General features: G+C 45.8%; 1 protein-coding gene across 1 annotated transcript in view; it reads right to left on the bottom strand.

Moving 5' to 3' along the window:
- The window catches only part of LPGAT1 (lysophosphatidylglycerol acyltransferase 1), a 159,146-nt gene extending 142,910 nt beyond the window's left edge, over nucleotides 1-16,236 (bottom strand). Inside the window, exon 1 of the mRNA XM_040263111.1 lies at nucleotides 15,832-16,236. The gene's annotated coding sequence lies outside the window, so the exon portion shown is untranslated. The remainder of the gene's footprint in view (nucleotides 1-15,831) is intronic.
- Between the last annotated feature and the right edge of the window lie 1,733 nt (nucleotides 16,237-17,969).

Below are 17,969 nucleotides of genomic sequence, written 5' to 3' on the forward strand. Positions count from 1 at the left end.
TGTCTTGGAACAACTAAGTCCATGCGCCACACCTACTGAACCCAGATGCCACAACTAGAGAGCCCAAGGGCCGCAGGGCAGGTCCCACCTGCATGACGCAAGGGAGACTCTGCTTGCTGCAACTAAGACCCAACACAGCCAAATAAATAAATAAGTGAAATTTTAAAATACCTTAAAATAACAAATATAGACAAGCATATGAAACAAAGGGAACACAAATACAGTGCAGGAGGGAGTATAATTGCTACAACTACTTTGAGAGAGTTTGGCACTATTGAGTACTTTATGACTCATCCATTGCACGCCTAAGAATGTACCCCGGAGAAATCTGTCCACATGTGCACCAAGAAACATGTAAAAGAATGTTCCGAACATAATAGCAAAAAACGAGAGACAATCTAAATAGCTACCAATGATAGAACAGTTAAATAAATTATGGCATATTCTTACAACGAAACACTATTGGGCAATGAAAATGAATGAGCAGTGGCCAAGCTGGCAGGAAGTGGTAAAAGAGTGTGGAAGAGACATGGCCAATTTCCTTCAAGGCGGATGGCTTTGTCTTCTGGGAGCTTCTTCTTTATCTATTCTCTGTCATAACATCTGAACTTTGGATTAAGTTTTGGATTAAGCCCTCTTAACCGCTTGTCTCGACCCACTTGCCTGGAAAATCCCACAGACAGAGGAGCCTGTCGGGCTACAGCCCATGAAGTCTCAGAGTCGGATGAGAATGAGCACACACATACACACCTTGAGTCCACCTGAAACAACAGGCTGCATTACAAACCCTTAAACCCTTAGTCTCATCTTTAGGGCTTCCCTTGTAGCTCAGTTGGTAAAGAATCTGCCTGCAGTGCAGGAGACCCGGGTTCAAACCCTGGATTGGGAAGATCCCCTAGAGAAGGAAATGGCAACCCACTCCAATATCCTTGCCTGGAAAATCTCATGGACAGAGGAGCCTGGAGGGCTGCAGTCCATGGGGTCGCAAAGAGTCGGGCATGACTGACCGACTAACACTTACTTGCGACTAATACTTAAGCCCTCTTTGGAGCTAAGCAGATTTCATAGTCAGCTTCCTGCTGGTGCAGACATTGGGGTCCAAGGGTTGCTTTATGCCTTCAACACTTGACACTAGGAGGCTTCTTCTTCTTTTTTTTTTTTTTGACAATGCTTGTAAAACTGAGAAGGTTTTGGTCAGTTCCATGAGCCAGTCACCATTCCCAAGTTCTTCTCTGAACATAGTTCTTCAAGTTGCTTTATTTCTTTGCTTCCTTGGTCAATAAGTGCTTTTCTCTCTCATTTTAATGATGGCTCCTCAAGTCCAGGGCTTCCAGGTAGCTCGGTTACAAAGAATCTGCCTGCCAGTGAGGAGACACAGGAGACTCGAGTTCAGTCCTTGGATTGGGATGATCCCCTGGAGGAGGAAACAGCAACCCACTTGCCTGGAAAATCCCACAGACAGAGGAGTCTGTCGGGCTACAGCCCGTGAAGTCTCAGAATCGGACGAGAATGAGCACACACACGCACCTTGAGTCCATCTGAAACACAGGCTGCGTTACAAACCCTTCAACCCTCAGTCTCATCTTTGGCACAGTCCTGGCGCTTGGTTTGGCCGAGTAGTTTTAATGAACCTTTGAAAAATGCTTTGAACAACTACCATTTTCTCTTCTTGTTTTAAGTAAAGAAGCAACTGACTTTTCTAGCTCTGTAAAAATCCACAATTCTGGTCATACTCGGTAATCTTGCCACTTCTTGCCTGCACTTGTAATATCTTACAGGAAGGAGCAACTAGTACATGTTGACAATGGAATTTTACACAGTTACTTCCTCTGGAATTAGGGGCTTAGTAGGCGAGTGTTCTGTCCTTCAAAGTATCGCAGATGATCTTATGAAATGTTTTTGCTTCCGCATACGAGGACACTGGCTTTCCAGTAAAGAATGTCAGTTTTCTTATCTCTTAACCACTGAGACAATGACATATATTTTGAGTTTTTGTAATGGCAATACCATGCTTTTGGAATCAATGTCTGTATTACTTAGAGTAAGGCTATAGATGAGTAACAAAGAGACCCCCTCAATAATCCCATATGTTTCAGAAGACCGAAGCTTAGTTCTTTTTCAGTTAACAGTCCAGGTTGGTTCTGCCTCACGTGATCACTCAGGGATCCAACTTCATTCCATTTTGTTGCTCCTCCATTCTCTAGGCCTTGATATGATCTGCTTAATCAAGGTTGAGTCATTGCCTTGTCAGGGTCTTGGTGGGTGAGAAGGGGGAAGAGACTGGGGAGGAGACAGACCCAGGTCTTAAGATGCAGGCCTGGCAAGGCACACAGCACTTCTGCTCACATTCCTTGGAGACATTTAACAGTTGGCCGTATCTAACTCCAAGGAAGGCTAGGGATGTGACAAGGATAAAGGGAAGAACAGAGCTGGTTGGACCATTAAGGTTATTTTACCCCCAAATTTTCTGTCTCAAGCCTTCCACTTAGTTTGCAGCTCTGGAAATAGATTGAGACTCAGGATATTGGCAACAAAACCAGAGCTTCATAGAAGTCCAAAAATACCAGAAGAAGTCCTCCTTTCTTTCATGTTTAATACCTATGAAGAAGCCATGTAATTTCACAAGCAGCTGGCTAACGCAGTGGAGCACTGAAATCTTAAACAATGTTTAGCAGGCCAGATAAAGTAAAAAGAAATTAATTGTGTGGGTCTCATTATTACTAGTTTCACATCTATAAAATTTCATAGATATGTTCTTCAATAAAAAAAGAATATGAAGATGGTGTTGGTGAAGACGAAGAGAAAGAAAAAGGAAGGAAGGAAGAAGGAAGAAAGAAAGACTAACTCAGAGGAATGGATAAAGAAGATGTGATACATATATACAGTGGAATATCACTCAGCCATAAAAGGAACAAAACTGTGCCATTTGCAGAGATGTGGATGGACCTAGAGACTGAGACAGAGTGAAGTAAGTCAGAAAGAGAAAATCACATATCATATAATATTGCTTATATGTGGAATCTAGAAAAATGATACAGACGAACTTATTTGCAAAGCAGAAGTAGAGACAGAGGCATAGAGAACAAACATATGAATATGAAGGATGGCAGGGGTGTAGGATGAATTGGGAGATTGGGATTGACATATACAAACTACTATGTTAAAACAGTTAATTAATGAATACTTAAAAAATTGAAAATTAAAAAAAAAAAGAATGTGACTTCCATCTCAGAAAAAAAGACAAACCCAGCACCATACTTGCCATAAAGTAAGCACTTAAATCTCAGCTCTTGTCCCTTGTGAGTTTCTTTCCAGAATATTCATCTCCTGGGCATGTCCTGGCTCACTTTATAAAAGGATGATGTGATCCAGGACAGTGGAGGGAGCTGATGCAGCCCAGAGACCCTAGAGCTCAGAGATCAACACTGTGAGGCCATGGCAGCCAAGAGAACACAAGAAGGGCCCCTCACCAAGACCTCTCCTGGCTGGCAAGCCCCTTCTCACCCCTGTCCTCTCTAGCCTCATTGACTGTCTGCTCCAGTCCCATCTTGTTAGGCCACTCTCTCTGCCTTATAGTGGGAAGAAAACACAGCCTACAGTAAAGCCTACATGGGTTACAGCAGTGGGGGGCAAAGGCAGGGCGTGCATGGCCCAGGGGGAGCTCACCCACCTCGCTCTGTGCACCCGCTGCCCGACTGGGAGGGACAGTCTGATCTCCCAGCGGCCACTCAGGTTCCTGTTTGCTCCGTTTAGCTGAGCTCGAAAGTGCAGGAAGGTGATGTGATAGATTTGCTCCCAAGTTTCAGTAGGATTATTAAACAGATGCCTCTATTTCTAAATATCAGAGTAAAGATATTTACTGGGTTGCTTAAGCCAAAGTTCACTCATGTTGACTCTAAAGCCCTTTGTTGGACTATGTCCACATGAGGAGGTAGCCGGCCACACGGAAAGGAGGGAACAGAACTAGATGGCATCGGCATCTGAGAAATTTCCGTTAGAGACTAAGCACTCAGATTATTATCTTGTGCTCTGTAAAATAGATGCAACACACACACACACCGTGAATCAACTATTCAACTATTCAATCAACACACCAACAATTTGCAAACCCTTGTGATAGTTATGAGAAGGAAAGAGGGAAGAAAACCTTCGCTTTACAGTCCTTCAGGTGGACAAAGAGAAAAAAAACCAGGGAGGACAAAAATGGTCCTAAAAGAAACACCATTAGTGAAGTAAAACATAGCATAGTCGGTATGTCAGAATGGAGAAAGAGTGAAAGAAATGCCGATGATTTGATGATTCATTTATTCAGTCATTCACTCCACGAACATTTAGGAAATACTATCTCTGTGCCATCCACTGTGATAGGAACTAGAGACACACAAAATCAGGTAGGACACAGACCCTGCCCACACAGGTAGAAGTGGGAGCCAAGTCACTAAGTAAATGAAAGCCCAGGTATGTCATCAGAGTTTTTGTAGACACGGGTACAAGGGTCAGGGTGATCTAATCAGGTGGGGAGTCTGTGGGCAGAGGTCAAGAGGAGGCTTCCGAGAAGGGGTGTCTGGGGTGGTCAGGGTGACAGCTGTGACGGGTGAGGGGCAGCAGCACGTGGAGGGTGGGCTCAGGGGCAGGGGAGGCAGGGCAGCCATGTCTGTGCCCATTGATCTGTGCCCATTGACACCTGGGAAGCAACAACATTATGAGAAAGGCACACGTTCTAGGGACAATGTGATGACGGCAACTGCTGAACCTTATGAACGAGTTGGACTGCTGCTGAGAGACCCCTGCCCTCATCAGGCAGCTGGTTATCAGCCTGCTGACACCTAAGTGGCACTGGAGCCATCTTGACGAAGCAAAGAGCCAGCTGTCCCACTAAACCTCCTTTGAGGAAATGTTACCCTAAAATTGCCTCTGGAGTGAACAGACAGCAGCTGGAGGACCCCAGGGATGTACTCTGGAGGTATACAAAGCTAAGTTGAAGGGCCTCCCTGAGGGTCCAGTGGCTAAGACTCTGTGCTCCCCATGCAGGGGGCCCAGATTTGATCCCTGGTCAGGGTACTAGATCTCATATGCCCCAACCAGGAGTTCTCACGCTGCAACTGAAGACCCCATGTGCCAAAGTGAGACCTGGTGTGGTCAAGCAAACCAGTGAACAAACCAGCAAACACAAAGTTAAAAGCCTGGCTCTTTTTTTTTTTTTGCCACTTTTGGGATCTTAGTTCCCTGACCAGGGATTGAACCCTTGCCTCTTGCAGTGGAGTCCTAACCACTGGCCTGCGGAGTAATTCCCAGAAGCCTGGCTCCCTATTTAACAGATGGACAAAACACCTGCATTAGTAAGAACTTAGTTGTCAGTAATAGACACTCAAGCTGCTGCTGCTGCTGCTAAGTCACTTCAATCGTGTCCGACTCTGTGCGACCCCTTAGACGGCAGCTCACCAAGCTCCCCTGTCCCTGGGATTCTCCAGGCAAAGAACACTGGAGTGGGTTGCCATTTCCTTCTCCAATGCAGGAAAGTGAAAAGTGAAAGTGAAGTCGCTCAGTCATGTCCAACTCTTAGCCACCCCATGGACTGCAGCCTACCCAGGCTCCTCCACCCATGGGATTTTCCAGGCAAGAGTACTGGAGTGGGGTGCCATTGCCTTCTCCAAGACACTAAAGCTAGGATAAGTGTAAAAGGTCTAGTACCATAAAGATATAGGGCTGTCTCTTAACATCCAGGCCCCAGGAAGACCACACCTGGCGGGTGGCTGCCCACCAGGGACCACGCTCTCTGCTGCTCTCTGGGCAACTGCATTCTCTGTCTGTCTGTCTGCCTGTCCGTCTCTCCCCCTCTCTTAACACAGCAGAACATGGTCGCCCACAGTGGCCTGTCTTTCATCTCACAGCTCCCACTTCTTGGAAAGCCTAGACTCTCTGGACACAGTTCCAGATGCCTGGGGGAGGGTTCTGATTCACCTGAGTCCAGGAGTGCAGTCAAGCTACACAGATGGCTGCTAGGAGGCAGCGCTGGGGCAAGGGACAAGGGTTCCTGTGAGCTGGGCAGGCTCCACAGAGAAGGTCAGCCTTAGTTCTTCAGGGCCCCTGTACCCTGAAGATAATAGTCACGGCCTCACCTAGTGATCAGACAAATGCGATGAGTTAATACGTGTAAAGAAATGGCCATACAGTATGTCCTTAGTAAATGGAGGTGATTATAATAATCATAATTGTCAATAAAGATAGCATGTGATCTATTTTTAGAAAAACCCAATCCAGGAGACTGGCATGCAGCTTCTTTCCTCCACCAAAGACGTTCACATTAACACAAAGATGGGGGGCAAGGGCCCTCTTCCTTGGCCTCAGCCCCCATCCCTCTCATTTCTCGTATCATAGTCACAGCCTAAAGCTCCCATCCCCACTTCCCCCGCAAGCTTTCTAGGCTATTACAAATCAATTCATTTACTCTTTGGGCCTTTGCCACTCCCATTGGTAATGGCTGTGTTTAGGAGTGTTAAGTTTATACGGTGATTATATATCTTTCCTCTTTATTAAACTTTAAAGCCTTGAGTTGACAGACCAATGTCCTGAATACCGAGGATATAGCCATGCCTCTAGCGTTCACTTGATAATATTTGTTGATTCATGATGTTTTCACGTCAAAGGCAATATCCATTTATGGACCCATAAAAGGAATCTCAAGAGCTCATTTATTTCAGGCCACTGCTTTCAGGTAGGGTAAGGTTTAAATGTCTGTGTGTTTTATTCCCACTCTCCTGTAGGCCTATAACCACACAGCTTGGGGTTTGGGAAGGACCTGCTGGGTCTAGTTCAGGCACCTTCGCAAAGCAGGATGTGGGCCTCTGGCCTCCACATGGAGAGCTTACCTTAGCCATCCTCGAGGCTCACTCCAGCTCTAGCTTTTATAGTCTAGGGAGTTATTCGTATGAAAAATCTCAAATCTACCTCTGTGTCAATTCCATTCAATGTTCCTAACTCTGTTTATGGGTCGCCAAAGAGTCAGACCCCACTTAGCAACTAGACAAAAACAAACAAAAACAGAACACGGACGGCTTTGTGATGGGCCTGGGACCTGGCACCCTTTGCTGCAGGGCTGCAATGCTCATACCTGGACAAACGTCTCCTTGAGCAAGAAAATAAAAAGAAACAATAAGGGATTAAAAATAACTGCTGTGCATGTAGGCAGTTGGGGAAAATTCTGGACCAAAGAGAAGACTAAAAAGCCTAACAGCCACTTCTGAAGAGCCAGGAGCAACAACAGGGGGTTGGGAGCAAAAGCAGGGTACTGCGCCTGGCCCCTGCACACAGCACCACAGAGGGGTGGGCAAACCACTAAGCCACCCCTCCAGTCTGACCCCTGAACACATCCTTACCCTCACCCCATATAAGGAACCAGTTCACCCAGCCTTGGGGAGCAAGCAAGCAAGGGGACGTGTTGTTTGTTCTTGATTGCTCTGCTGTAGCAGGGACCCTGATAAAGTCTTTCCTGAATTTCTTGTTCAACCTCTGATCAATTTCTGTTCATTAAGGAGATCAAGAACCCTGGTCAATAACACCCCTCCCCTATGGCAGCCTTCCTCGCACACAGAGTATTGGCCTTGTTTACTCTCTCGTGTCCCCTCTGAGCCTCTTTCCTTCCACGCAGAGTCCTTACATCCTTCACCAGAGAAGGTTTACAGACACTTTGTCAGCCCTTTGGCATGTTGATACACTGTGTTTCTCTTTGCTTCCTTTTCTGGGAGTACAAAACTCAGTGCATAATCCTCAGGGTGGTCTGATGGCTGGGGGATTGGGACTGGAATTTTGCTCCAGATTTAGCTGTTCTGATTTTTTTTAAAGGCTGTGTAAATCTGAGTTAGGTTTTTCTTCTGGGGGTAGAATCATCACAATGTTGGCTCATATTAATATTGAAATCATCATATTGTTTCAAAAAATGGAAACTACTTAAAAAATAATAATATACACTCATCATGGAAAATTCAGGGAAACACACAAGCAAAACAGGAAGGGAATAAAAACAATATTGTAGCCCTTCCCTTTTAAAGATAACTATTGTTTACATTTGGGGATATAGTCTTCTAGACATCACTTTCTATGCATAAACACAGACACAGAAAGTTTTACAAATACAGTTTTACAAAAGTGGGATTGAGTGTCTGATAAATTAAAGATGGTTGCTAAGTCTTTGCTATTCTTCTCATTGAAAGGTGGGGTCTATTTCCTCTCCCCTGCTTCTGGGCTGGGCCTGCAGCTGGTTCTAAAGGATAGAATATAGGGAAGTAACACAAGGTAATTTCCAAGGCTGGGCCTAAAGAGATCTCAGTTTCTGCCTTCAGCTCTTGGAAGACTCTTCTTGGGGGCCAACCATCATGCCGTGAAGCATGACAGCCCCTTGGGAAACTGGAACTGGTGTCTGAGAACGCACGGTTGGTTTTCAAACCTAGCTGTCATCAGAAGCATATGGAGGGCTATTAGAATGGAGATTCCTGGGCCCCATTTTCAAAGATTTTATTATGCTAGCTGATGTCCATGATCAGCTATTGAGAATGAGGTCATTTTGGTCCTTCCAGTTATCCCAGAGTCCCAGTCAGTACCAAGGGATAGAAAATAATCCACAGGATCATAAAAAGTAATAAACTGTCATTTTAAATCATTAAGTTCAGGGGTAGTTTGTTACAACAGCAATAGATAGCTGAAGCAATTACACATGATGACACCAAATGGTAATACGGTGTTTCCTCTGTGCTGGGGGCAGTCATAAATTATTTATACATATTAGTTCACAGATCCTTACAATAAATAATACTATGAAGTAAATACTATGATTATGTATTATTGTCCCTGTTTTACAGATGAGGAAATGGAGACACAGGGAAATAAGACACTTGCTCAGGGCGGCACACTGAGTAATTGATGGTGCTGGGATTTGAATACATAGAGTCCATCAGGTTCCAGAGTCTGTGCTCTAAACCACCATATCCCACCGCCTCTCTGCTGCTTCCTCTCATTTAACCTACATGAACAATTTTCAGTGTCAATAAATATCAATCTACAAAGTTATACTTAAGGAGTCACATGTTGAAATCTTGAGTCAATTATCCAAAGTATTAGCAGTCTCTCCTAGTTTTGAAATTCTCTTCGTTGGATATATATCCTATTAAAATTTGTCAAGTTGTTGATAAAATGTGTTGAATAGAACAAAGATTAGTAGGGATCCCCTTGAACCCACCTGAGAGCTCCATCCAGAGGGACATCATTTAGCAATAATCTTTAAGTACAAATTATTCAACAATGTGGAATCTACCCAGGGCTCTGTTATCTTAGCCACTGGTCCTCAAGTACAGGCTAGGAGATAGACTACATAGAAATTGGGTAGGCACTTGTTAAAATACAGATTCTTAGGCTTTTCCCCAGCCACTCCAGTAACTGAATCTCTAAAGATGTGGCCCAGGAATCTACATTCTATTAGCCCTCCATATAATTCTGATAACTGCTAGGTATAGGAAGCACTGATTTAATCTCCATTTCTCCTCATCTGTATCAATAGCTCTGTCAAATCACACACCATATTTCATGTACACTAACCCAATGGGAATCTTCTAGTTGTCCTTTGAGATGTGTCCTGACTCTGTTCTTACCAGATACAGGATTTTCTCTCTGGACAGTTTTCATTTCTAAAATGAGGACATTGGATTAATTTTCATAGTGGACGCTGTGGTATACCCACACATCCTTCTTCAAGACTAAGTCACTCATTCCCTCAACTGTTGGGCTGACTGACAGTTCACAGGTGGCCCAGGACCACATCTCCCCCAGAAGCATAGCCTCTATCCAGAAAGTAGCTGATGAGGAAGCGTGAAGATCCAGCCCCCCTGTCCTCAAGGTGAGCCAGTTCTGAAGAACCATCCCCTAGGGTTGACCTGAGACATTATTACATCTGCATCACAGTTCAATTCATCATTCTGCCATTTCTACTCCCTCCAGTCACCCACTGGGAGAAGGAAATGGCAGCCCAGTCCAGTATTCTTATCTAGAGAATCCAGTAGACAGAGGGGCCTGGTGGGCTCCTGTCCATAGGGTCACACAGAGTCGGACACGACTGAAGCGACTTAGCATGCATGCACGCATTGGAGAAGGAAATGGCAACCCACGCCAGTATTCTGGCCTGGAGAATCCCAGGGACAGAGGAGCCTGGTGGGTTGCTGTCTATGCGGTCGCACAGAGTCAGACACGACTGAAGCGACTTAGCAGCAGCAGCAGCCAGTCACCCATAGGTGTGGATGCCAAGGGCACTCCGCAAACTTCCTGCCTACAATCTCCATCTTGGTCAGTTTCCTAAGGGACTGATTGCCACAATGACCTCCCGTTCCCAATTCAGAAGGAAGTGACGGTGCAGACTCTCAAGACCTTTCCAACCATCCTGGGCCCTCTGTTAAGCTCAAGGAAAGCCTTCTCCTTGTCATCCTCCTCCCATCCCTTCTCCATTCATCACACAAACCTTCACTGTACTTCTACGACATGCCAGGCCCTGAGCTCAGAGACTTGCCCGTGTCTCCAGCAATGGACACAGAGCAAGCACTTAGGAGCTGAATGACTCCTCTGTCTTTTTGCCATTTGTCAACATTGTGCTCTTTCCCAGGCTATAGGACTAGCCCTTTTCCTGCTCTGAACATGACCCAGCAGGCCTTTTTATTGCCCTGATTGTGGTTGGCAGGGCCCTTCTTTGTAGGGGCTTTAGGCTTTCTGACATCATTCTCATGAGTTTATGTCTGTCTTTGAATTCCCCCTCTTAGATTTTGAGTTTATTCTCCCACCTCTAGTAGCCAGGCTGGGCAAGGACCAACATACATGTTTCATTCATTCAGGACACTAACTCCTATTTTACACATACTAGGCAGCCCACTCCAGTACTCTTGCCTGGAAAATTCCATGGGCAGAGGACCCTGATAGACTGCAGTCCATAGGGTCGCACAGAGTCGAACACGATTGAGTGACTTCACTTTCACTTTTCACTTTCATGCATTGGAGAAGGAAATGGCAACCCACTCCAGTGTTCTCGCCTGGAGAATCCCAGGGACAAGGGAGCCTGGTGGGCTGCCGTCTCTGGGGTCGCACAGAGTCGGACACGACTGAAGTGACTTAGCAGCAGCAGGCTTGCAGTGCGGAGAAGGCAATGGCAACCCACTCCACTACTCTTGCCTGGAAAATCCAATGGACAGAGGAGCCTGGTAGGCTGCAGTCTATGGGGTCACTAAGAGTCGGACACGACTGAGCGACTTCACTTTCACTTTCATGCTTTGGAGAAGGAAATGGCAACCTACTCCAGTGTTCTTGCCTGGAGAATCCCAGGGATGGGGGAGCCTGGTGGGCTGCTATTTATGGGGTTGCACAGAGTTGGACACGACTGAAACGACTTAGCAGCAGCAGCAGCAGCAGCAGGCTTGCAGTGGAAAATCTAGGGGAAATGAACTTAAGCCTTTCCAGAAGGGCTGAGGCAGAAGGGATTAGAGTTCAAATTTCCATCCTCAGGCAACATTGGATTGAATCAGCCCCATTTGCTGTTGCCACCCCTGTCTTGTCAACTCCAGCCCCCGACGCACTCTTCAGCGGCATCCGCACTCCCTTCATGGGTTTCCAGCCTCCCACCTTCTGTTCTGCACACCTCCCACTCCCTTCACTGTCTATCATTCTCATTTTTCACTTGAGTCACAGTCACAGTTTACTTGAGTCGTACGCATCTTTTCCAGGGATCACCGTATTTTACGCTTTTTCTCATGTTGTATTGCAACATAAAAAGTTTGCCCAATGGACTTTAAGAAAACAAAGGGCTCTTTTCAGCTCTTTGCAATCACATCATGGCTCAAGGGCTCTTCGGATATAACAATTGAGCACAAGAGCAGAAAGGAATCAAGCCCAACATTCTCAGTGTATAAATGAGGAAACCAAGAAACATCGAAATCAAGCAGCTTTCCAAAGGTCACATAGCAGTAACTGTCAGAACAGGAAAAATGGCACCTGCATTCAGCAAGGAAAGAATCCATGAATATTATATTTTAGGAAGGGCTCTGCCTGTCAGACGTGCTAATTTCTGTATATTACCTAAGAATACTATTGGGGTTGGCCAAAAAGCTCATTTGGGTATGGCCAACCCAGTTGCTCAATTACTGACAGAAGTAGACATATCCTTATTAGTTAGGAATCTCTCACTCCTCCTTAGGGGTCAAGACCAAGCCCTCGGTGCCCCATTTGACTAGATCAGGACCAGATGAATCCAGGTCCCGGTCCACCTGGTTCCAGAATTTACAAGTTGTCTGGCCTTAAAAACACCATTTAACAGCTGTATCCTTGGAATGCCAGCTTCCCAAGTGGCACTCGAAGTACAGAACACACCTCCCAATGCAGAGGACACAGGAGATGCCAGCTCGATTCCTGGGTTGGGAATGTCAACGCGAGTGTATATTCCTTGATTCTTTGTCTTGTCACAACAAAGATTTGGAGTGACGGACATTAAAGCCCCCTCGGCGTGTCACAGCTCTTGGGTCTTGGATAGACTGTGTTATAGCTCTCAGGTCTCGAACAGACCGTGTTATAGCTCTTAGACAAATCAGTGTTATAGCTCTATTTTATTTAGAAGATAGCAGGAAAATCCATCTTCGAGGCGTGAGGGCATGTCGATCTAAAGACACGAGGAGAAGAGCGCCCCAGCACGCGAGGGAGAGAGAGAGAGAGCTAGCTTTGGCTCTTCTATTTATATGTTTCTCTCTCCCTGGGCCTGTCCTATGTAAATTGGGCCAGCCAGGAGTGTTGTTTGTTTTACCTGAGGTCCTCACTCTGGTCCTCAGACCTTCTTTTGTTTCATTTTCACGGGCTTTTCCCTTCCTTGTCTGTAGCCACCGCCGTTTTGGACTCCTTTTCCCTGTTCTGCCTACCTAACAGGAAGATTCCCCAGTGAAGTGGCAACCCACTCCAATATTCTTGTCTGGAGAATCCCATGGACAGAGGAGCCTGGTGGATGACGGTCCATGGGGTCACAAAGAGTTGGACACAACTGAAGCAACTTAGCACATACACACACATCCTAGGATGCCCACCTTGCCTTGCTCCCACAGTTGTGGGGCATCAGGCAAGATAAAGGGACAGGGAACCCTTTGCCCCAGGAGGAGCTGTTCTCTTTCCTGCTCACTGAAATCCTCCACGGAGCTCAATATTGAGGTGGGGGTTCTGCAGGGGGAAGAGGTAGAGGGTGGCGGGGAGCAGGGGCGAATGAGGGTGGGACCTGGTTTCTGGAAAGCTTTTATTTTTTTAAAGCTGCTCAGGTGATTCTGATACACAGTCAAGTGGGGAAGCCACTGACAAAGTATAAAAGACAAGTAGAAGAGGGAAAATCAATTACACTGTTAGCTAATAAGATGTCTTAGATTATCTGCACATTTAAAATTCTGTTTAGAGTTGATTAGGCTTCCCTGGTGACTCAGATGGTAAAGAATCTCCCTGTAATGCAGGAGACCTGGGTTTTATCTTTGGATCAGGAAGATCCCCTGGAGAAGGGAATGGCAACCCACTCCAGTATTCTTGTCTGGGAAACCACATGGATAGAGGAGCCTGGTAGGCTACAGTCCATGGGGTTGCAAAGATTCAGACATGATTTAGCAATTAAATAACAACAACAAACATTCTTGAGGTGATTTTGTAAAGTCATTAAAAAAGGGAAGTGTGAATCATGCCTGGTAAGGAGGAGGAAAGATACAGTGAATGTGAAATGAATGGGCTTCCCAGGTGTCACAGCGGTAAAGAATCCATCTGCCAGTGAAGGAGATGCAAGAGACTTGGGTTTGATTTCTGCGTTGGGAACTTTCCCTGGAAGAGGAAATGGCAACCCAGTCCCATATTCTTGCCTGGAAAATCCCATGGACAGAGGAGCCCATGGCTACAGTCCATGGGTTGCAAAGATTCGGACACGACTGAGTGACTAACAGAGTTGACAACTAATTGCCTGCCTTTTTCAGGGCATTCAAAACCCTAATCTCAGGTCTCTTTCCTCCTAGAAAAGATGTCTATTACTTCAGTGACATTCCTTTTACCTTGCAGTCTACACACACACAGACACACACACACACACACACACACCATGACTCATCTCCTCCAGCCTCCATTCTAAAGTCAGATTCTAAGTCATGTCTTTTATCCTTTGACCTCTGAGTAATCAGTCTGGACCCAGTCTGTTATTTCAGGTCCAAGAAAGCCAATCTGATCAGGTTCTGGAAAATGGTTTTACAGTAGCCCCAATCTCCACAGCGTGCTCTATAAACCAGGCCCCTGATGTACTGCTTGGCAGAGGACGAGAGTTCTAGTTCTCCTTTTTAAGTAATTCTGTGGCCTTGAGCAAACTGCTCAATCTCTAGGTCTCTGAATTGATTGTTACCATCTGCTCATAACCTTTTACAAGCTAATATTTCCCTCCTTATACAAGTGGAGAGTAAGCAGAAATTTGCCACAGTGACCTTCACGTTAAAGGAAATGGGTAGGAATGAGAAACGTAAATGTGAAGAGCATTTCATTCAATCCCTGAGACGCCAGGGTTATTCCTGTCTGCCCAGCACCTGCTTCCTCTCTCGTGGGGGCAGAGCCGCCTTCCTTCGGGGAACTGCTTCTTTCCCCCTCTGTAAGCTGATCAGAATGCCCTGGGCCATTCCTCCGGGGCCCCAGGGGTGGACATGTGACCCCAGCTTAACCATAACAAGAGCTTGCTCATCCAGCCACAGCAATTGGTATGGGGATTCATCTAATGACCAATCTAAAACCAACCAACCAACAAACAAAAAAGCCAGGGATTTTTCCAAATAAAGCTGGTGGGGAAACCCTCTTCTTTCTTGTCGAATTACTGTATAAGTGCGACACCAAAGCTACCATCTGAGAAGGCTGAGAGGTTGAGGCTGCCGTGCAGAGAGGTGAGGCTGAGACAGACACGGAAACAAGGAAAGAGAGTCCTGGGGTCAAGTTCCCTCTGACTGTCCTGGCCATTTTCCTTCAGATTCTTTGAGCTATCCCAAGCTTTCCACCCCTCTCCAAAGCCTCAAGATTTCTTTTTTCACTTAAGATGGCTTGTTTTAGAGTTTCTGTCACTTGCAACCCAGAGTCTTGATGAACAGAAGTATTCTGTCAGCTTCCTTCTCTACATTACCTTGTTTGTTTCTTTAAAAGATTTTTTGATATGGACCATTTTAAAAGTCGTTCTTGAATTTGTTACAATACCACCTCTGTTTTATGTTCTGTTTTTTCAGCTGAGAGGCATAAGGAATCTTAGTTCCCTGACCAGGGGTTGAACCCCCAACCCCCTGCATTGGAAGGCGAAGTCTTAACCACTGGATGGCCAGGCAAGTCCCAACATATGCTTTTTTGAAACTTCAAAAATGTGAGGCTCTGTGTATCTGTGAGCTGAGTGTGTTCCTGTCTTTCCTAGATCAGAGTCGGAAGCTTCAATGGTCACCTTGGATACACCAGGTGTATCCTATTTCCTAGCATCCCCTTGCCTGTTTGATTCTAGAAAGAGTTGGCCAAAAGTGAGGTTGTGTGAATTGCGGGGGTCAGCTGTGAAGCAGTAGCCACCACACTCCCAAGGCCACTGGTGGCTGGAGCTCATGAGGGGGACACACAGGTGCAGCCAGGCTCGAGTGTGTCCCTGCCCTTCCCCACTCCTCTGTGACCCCCACCACACACCATGAGATGCTTTGTCGCCAACTCACAGAGGCAGTAACTGCAAAGCACCAACATCCTCCCAAAGATTCCGCACCAGCCCCTTGGTGGCCCCAGGCCAGCAGCCAGACTCACCTTATTCTTTCTTGTGAGCTCTGCTTTGCTCACATGCACCACGGCTGGTGAATGACTGTTCGGTGATTCTCCGCTCAGATCTTTCCTTATCCAATTCCTCCCACAACTGTGTCTGATCTGACTCTTATAGTAAATTCCTTATTCCATAATACTCACAGTGGTTCTGCTTCCATAACTTAACCCTGACTGAGACAAATGTTGCTGGGTGAACCCTAAGAAGCTTTCTGCCTCCTTTGTTTCAAACCCACACTCAGTCCTTCTGTCTCCACGCTGCTGCTCCCCGCTGGCCACTCATCTTTCCCCACCTCCAAGTGTTCGTGGGAAAATCTGACCCTAGTCCTGCTCATCTTACTACTGTGTTCTTTGCTGTCGCAAGCGACTCTGGCCTCCGGCCTCTGCCTGCTTCACTTTTACATGATTTCCTACTCTCCAGTCCAATCACAAGACTGTCTGGCAGGCAGCCTAGAGATTCGACACAGACTGGCACCCAGTGAAGGCGAATGTTGGGACGTCCTGCCCAGAGACTCTCACTCCTGATTTCCATTTAGGAAATGTCACTGCTGCTGCTACTGCTGCTAAGTTGCTTCAGTCGTGTCTGACTCCGTGCGATCCCACAGACAGCAGCCCACCAGGCTCCCCCATCCCTGGGATTCTCCAGGCAAGAACACTGGAGTGGGTTGCCATTTCCTTCTCCAATGCATGAAAGTGAAGAGTGAAAGTGAAGTGGCTCAGTCGTGTCCGACTCTTAGCAACCCCATGCAGGCTCCTCTACCCATGGGATTTTCCAGGCAAGAGTATTGGAGTGGGGTGCCATTGCCTTCTCGGGAAATGTCACTAGAGAAGGAAATAAATACTCTCCAAGATGACTTATTGGGCACTGTGTGTCACCTACAGTAGAGGCCAAAGAAACCTTTTAAAAATGAATTAACAGCAAAACTATATGATGCGAGAATTATCAAGGAATATTTTAAAAATCAGCATGATATGCTGTTGACCCATTGGGCACTCCATGTATGGGCTTGAAATTTCCACTGGGATAGGCTTAAGATCTCTGCCAGCTCGTGATAATGGTTCACAAGCTAGAGCTATTCATCTCAGACTGGGCACTGCTCAACGTGTGACCTTGGCTGAGTCACCTGGTCTCTCTCTCTAGGACCAGTCTAGGCTGGTCTATACGAATTAGTGAAGTAAACAGAGAAAGATTTAAAAATCATGGTATCTCGGGCTTGGAAGCACTTTTACTCTTTTCATTCAGATGATTTTGAGGCTTTCTTTTCTGAGAAAATGAAACAATCATTGCTTCCTAACTTCATTCTCTTTACCTGGACAGTTTCTCTACTCATACTTTCTCTTCCCTTTTCATTTTAGAAAAATAAATACAACTTTTGGGGGGGTTAAACTTCCCACTTAAAATCTTGATTCCCTCTTCTGTTGTGGGCTTAAGACTCTTGCCTCCTTAATTATCCTCTTCTTATCTTGCATCTTCCTCATTTCTGTTCTACCCACTCAATCCACTGAGAGATCAAAGTTAAAAACACAAAAAGCAACAAAAATCTACTTCATTAGTCCTTCAAGCTCTCCTTCCATCCCTCGTCAAATGCTTGGAAACAGGAATAAACGCTGCTGCCTTCAGTGTGTGCTCAATTGCTTCAGTCGTGACTTGACTCTACCTTCATTACCTCATCCTTAAATTCTGACAATTCTCATTTTGCCCTGCACTGTTTGTTGTGAGTCAGGTATTTCTAGGACTCCAACCTCTCATCTAGTGTTCTAGGCAAAGCAGTTGAGCCATGCTTCCTTCCCAAACTGATATTACCAGTTTCCCAGAAGGACTATCTTGCAGTTGTCTGCCTGCTCTATGCTTTGCTATGGTGCCATATGCTCTGGCTACTTGCAGCCTGTCTCTGACCTCTGTATCAGTCTATGTCTTCAGGATTTTAGGGACATAAGAATTCTTCAAGGTCCTTTTCCTTGTCCTAAGTGGTTCTTTAAATATCCCTACTTCTCCTAATACCGTTGCTTTGTAAGAACTGAAAGAGAGCCTTGGAAATTAGACTACAGGTTTACACAGGATACTCATCGCTGCTGTACAATATTCAGTACGATTGTCGCCCGCTTCATATTCTCAATGCTCTCTT

Source organism: Oryx dammah, unplaced genomic scaffold, assembly GCF_014754425.2.
Source record: "Oryx dammah isolate SB20612 unplaced genomic scaffold, SCBI_Odam_1.1 HiC_scaffold_21, whole genome shotgun sequence".
In the NCBI taxonomy this organism is placed as follows: domain Eukaryota; kingdom Metazoa; phylum Chordata; class Mammalia; order Artiodactyla; family Bovidae; genus Oryx; species Oryx dammah.